The sequence below is a fragment of the Elaeis guineensis genome, chromosome 9, assembly GCF_000442705.2.
Source record: "Elaeis guineensis isolate ETL-2024a chromosome 9, EG11, whole genome shotgun sequence".
Classification (NCBI taxonomy): Eukaryota; Viridiplantae; Streptophyta; class Magnoliopsida; order Arecales; family Arecaceae; genus Elaeis; species Elaeis guineensis.
The window spans coordinates 22077423-22083402 of NC_026001.2; positions in this window are offsets into that span (position 1 = coordinate 22077423).

Below are 5980 nucleotides of genomic sequence, written 5' to 3' on the forward strand. Positions count from 1 at the left end.
TCTCTCTCTCGCCTCCACCCACGGCTACCATCTTCTGGTAACCCTCCTCACCTGTGCCTCCTCTCTTCTTCTCTCTCTCCCACAGTTGCCGTCTAATCTCCTCCCAAGCCGAGTTCCCCACCCCACGGTCGCCATCTCCTCTCTTTCCAAATCTCCCACCGATCATTAGTGAATATTCTGTATGAATCATCTGTTAGTTGACTTGATGTGTTAAAAAAATAAAAAAAAGAGATGCAACGCCATCGAATCCTTCACTGAAGGCGCCTTCATAGTTGATGAAGGCGCTTTTATTCACCATGAAGGCATTTTCATCGGTGCCTTCATGGAACTGGATCTATACGTCACAAATCGCTTAGATCGCCAGCAACTGCTGTTTTTTCTACCAATTCCTAGTTTCTAGCCTCCACAGAGCAATCTAACCATGGGATCCATCGATTGGCCGTCGAAATGAAGGAGACGAGTGGTTTAAAAGTTGAATTATCTTAGATCCACCCATGATAACAATAAGAGAGAACAACAAGAGAGAAGGATAAATATTAAGTCCTGCAAAAATAAATACAAACTATCATAGGATAAACACAAACTTGAATAAACAAACTCTGTATGAATAAACAAAAACTGTGAATAATAAACACAAACTCTGTATGAATAAATAAAAACTGTAAATAATAAACAAAAACTGTAAATAATAAATGCAAGCTCTATGTCAATAAATAAAAACTTCCTATGATAAACACAAACTCGAGATTCAAAAGTTGAGTGATCCTAGGTCTACCCACGATAAATAAATGATAAATAATAAGAGAAGAAGATAAACACTAAGTGTTGCAAAAATAAACACAAACTATCAAAAAATAAATACAAACTCTAAATAATAAACAGAAACTTCGAATAGTAAACGGTGCAGATAAATAGGATAAATACAAACTCGAGATTTAAAAGTTGAGTGATCCAATGGTCCACCTAGGATAAAATACAAGAGAAATGATAAATACTAAGTTCTATCCATGCATCATACTATATTTTTTCATTCATATGTAAATCATTCAACATCATTTTTTCATTCATGTATAACCATTCAATAGAGAAATGAAACGGTCGGAAGTAAAAGAAGATGAATAGGAGGAGCAAGGAGCGAGGATCTTGATTTTAAGTCGATATTTCAAACTAGTTTGGTGAACTTGGGTTTGATCGAATGTGTAATGAATAGATCTGAAACCAGTGGAGGGAAGGTGCCTATATCCTAGTTGTAGGCGCCTACAACCAGAATGTGGGTGCCTACAATTAGTCGTCTTTTTTCTGCATTCATGCAATTTCAGATAGATTTATTTCATCCAATTTGATTAAATTCATCAAATTTTTAAAATCTCGACCAACATCTTAGCTCCTATTTATCTTCTTTCTATCCTGGCTCATGTTCATCTTCTTCTTTCCCATTGTAGGCACCTACAATCATAGGTGCTTTCTTGAAGGCATGAATGATTCATCGAAAACTTAACCATCCCTATTAGTTCACGGGTAACCGCTCCTGTTAAATCATGGGTGCCTTTGACATATAGGCATATAGACAAGAAGTTCAGCTATGCACGTACATCCAAAGATGAACCGAAAACTTCTCGAGATAAATACTTCAAACTATCGAAGATAACATAAACTCTACATAATAAATAGAAACTGCGAATAATAAATACAAATCAAGAGATAAATACAAACTCTATGCAGATAAACAGAAACTATAAATAATAAATATAAACTGTGAATAATAAATACAAACCTTATGCAAATAAACAGAAACTATGAATAATAAATACAAACTCAGTGTCGATAAATAAAAATAAATACAAACTCATGATTAAAAATTAAGTGATCCTAGATCCACCCACGACAAACAACAAGGATAACATTAAGTCCTGCAAAAATAAACATAAAGCAAGAGGATAAACATAAACTCTGAATAATAAACAGAAACTGCGAATAATAAACACAAAATCTGATAAACAAAAAAGCTACGAATGATAAATAAAAATTATAAATAATAAATATAAATTCTGTATTGATAAATAAAATTTTTTTGAGATAAATACAAATTCGTGGTTCAAAATTGAGTGACACAACCTCGCGGTTCAAAATTGAGTGATCCTAGATCCACCCATGATAAATAATAAGAATAAAAATAAATCCTGAAAAAATAAACATAGACTATCGGAGGATAAGCATAAACTCTAAATAATAAACAGAAACTGCAAATAATAAACACAAAATTTATGTCGATAAATAAAAATTATAAATAATAAATGCAAACTCTGTGCCGAAAATAAATATAAACAGAAGGATAAATACAAACTCTAGATAATAAACAAAAACTGTGAATAATAAATACAAAGTCTATGTGGATAAATAAAAACTATAAATAATGAATAAAAACTGTGAATAATAAATACAAACTTTGTGTTTAAAATTTTTCAAGATAAACACAAACTCACGGTTCAAAATTGAGTGATCCTAGGTCCACCCATGATAATAACAAAATAATAAAATTTTAAAAAATATAAATTTTAAATAATAAATAAAAATTATAAATAATAAATAAAAAGTTCATGCTGATAATATTCGCAAACTCTGTACCTAAAATAAACGTAAACCAAGAGGATAAACACAAATTCTGAATAATAAACAGAAACTGCAAATAATAAATATAAAATCTACATGGATAAATATAGATATATATGTGTATGTATGTATGTATATATGTATGTATGTATATATATTGTATGTATGCATGTATATTTATATATGTATATGTATATACAGAGATATATGTGTATGTATGTATGTATATATGTATGTATGTATATATATTTGTATGTATGCATGTATATTTATATATGTATATATGTATATGTATATATATATGTAGATATATATGTGTATGTATATATGTATATATGTATGTATGTATATATATTTGTATGTATGCATGTATATGTATCTATATATACATGTGTGTATAAACACACATATAAATATACATACATATATATACATACATACATATACATATACATATATATACATATGCATACATATACATATATACATACACATGCATATACATATACATACATACATTCATATATATGTATATACACATATACACATGCTGATACATATACATATACAGGCGGCGCGCACATACACATATATACATACACACATATAGCAATATATGTATATAAATAGAAACATATATATTTACATATGTATATATGTATATGTATATGCATGTATGTATGTGTGTCTATACACACACATATATACATATACATATGCATATATATAAACGTATACATGTATACATAGAAATTGTCCATTTTTATAGGCTATCCCAAACCCTCAATAATCCAAGATATTATCCTCACTAAAGCTGTCTTGCAATGCCCACAACTGCAGCCTTCAACAACTCGATATCAGAACTAGAATTCTTTAGGTGTATCATCATGTCATCGGTCTTTTGAACTTTAATCTGCTTTCTCTTCCAATAGAAAATTTGTTTGCACAAATAGCCGATGAGGAGAGCACCACATAATACACGAAAGATGGAGCCCATAATAACTCCTACGGACTTCTTACTTCCGCCATCGTCAGCATTCCTAGAATCTGAAGAATCCGTACCTGGACTACCACCATTCCCAGCATCTTTTTCAATATTCGGGTTCCCATCCATGTTCACCAAAATATTTCTACCAAAAAATAGAACCTTTCTCCCGAGTGCATTATTAGAAACATCCAATTGTTGAAGATATTTTAAATTGGTAAGCTCCGACAGGATATTGCCAGTGAGATGATTACTGGAGAGCACCAGCTTCTGCAGCTTAGGCAGCAACTGAAAGTCCGACGAGATCGTATCATTCAAACCAAATTTTTGCAACATGATAGAGGTGATGTTACCATCAGGATCACATGTAATATCCGCAAAATCTACAAACAATCCACACTTCACTCGCCCACTCATTTGCTCTTGCGAGTGAGAAAGATGGAAAGCGACGGTACTTTTATTTATACGTATATGTATGTGCGTGTGTGTGTATATGCGTGTGTGCGTGTGTGGAGGCCATAGATTCGAAGCCTTTGAATCTCTCAATCTTCCGATTGATGATAATTTGCACTAAAATTGATCCGTCAAATCTAAAATCAAGAAGCTTGAATTCAAGGACCTTTTTAGGTTGGATTAAGGGATCATGGCCTTGGATTCGAGGATCTATGGTGTCATTCATGGCCCACGCAAGTTGATGTTTCTCCCCTCTTCTCTCTCACCACCCTCCCTCTCCCTCCTTTGGTTCCAATGAGCATCCTGTGCATGCTACTCATTCCTAAAGTTGCCAATCCAAAACTCCTCAGCATTCCCATCTCTAAATTGATGATGATATGTACTAAAAGCAACCAAGCTGTCAAACCTAAAATCAAGAAGCTAGGATATATTCGAGGACCTTTCTAGGTTGGGTCAAATGATCAGAAGCTTGAATTTGAGGGAGGCATTATTTATGGCCCAAGCAAGTAGATCTCTCTCTCATCTCTTCTCTCTCTACCCTCTCCCACTCCCTGCCTCTAGTTCTAATAAGTATCCCTCATGGATTGCACATTCCTAAAGGCCATAGATCTAAGGTCCCTTGGCCTCCCCATCTTTTGATCGATAATAATCTACACCAAAGAAAAACCAAGTCATCTAGATCTAAAATTAAAAAATAAAAAAAGTTTGGATTCAAGATTTTTTTTTGGATTAGATGGATGGATCGAGACCTTGCATTTGAAGATCTCTCTGCCCTCGAAGGAGGCATTGTTCATGGTCCACGTGAGCTACTCTCTCTCTCTCTCTCTCGCCCCTCTCTTTGCCCCTTTTAATCTTTCCATCCTAGTTCCGATATACGTTAGACCAATAGAGTATATACTAGTACACATCATGTTAGTATATTGCATTGAACTAGTTGACGACCAATACGATCTCTGATACCAATTGAACAAATTTTGGCAAAAGATATTCTTGGATGTAATCATAATTACTTTTGTTATTATCTTATCATTCTATAATTTGGCCTGCACTTGTTGCTCAATTTTTGGTTGAATCTATATCTAGTAATTTCTTTCTTGTGAGGCTTTAGGCTTAGTTTCTTGGTTTCTTTTTTGAATGATAGGATGTCTATTTTTTTCAATAAAATATGCATATATATATATATATATATGTATGTATGTATGTACACACATATGTGTTAGGTGTGTGTCTTAGATGGATGATGGGAACCAACTTCGTGCCAACACTAAATGTTGATACATGACGTGAATGAATAATAACTAAAAACCTTTGTTTTAACAAAAAAATTGGCTATATTCTTAGTAATCTCATGTGATTCCTTGGCCTCAAGCTATTTATATGTGATGCGATGGACAAAAAACCCTGATTATTTGATTTATTTTATTTTATTTTTTCTGTTGTGCATTGGTTGCACCTTAGTAAGATTACAAATGAGTTGGACATCTGGCCTGTCCATTCCCTGCGATTTAAGTTGGTTAAACCAAAAACAAGGGTAAGGCAGTGATATTTCTAGACCCCCACCCAATCTACCATCGGAGATACTCTTAAAACCATTAGATCTGCTCCTAATACTGAATGACATCTTCCAAAGAAATTTGGCGACAGATATCAGCAACCTGCATATATGTGTGAAGACAGTCTTGTATTTGAGATACCATCCAGCAATTTTTGCAATATTGATCAAACATTATGCAATCCAGAACAGTAAAGATCACTTGATGCAAAGGCCGGTGTTGTTTTCAAGAATGTGGATTAGGAGTCCACAAAGTTCAGCTGGTTGTTTAGATTTACTTGCAAGAGATATACTGAAAAAATGGTGTTGAATTAGCCATGCCGTGCGCTAAAAAGCCGTCCAGCTCGGGGTTCTTGCTCAGCATCTAGTAGTTCAAAGTA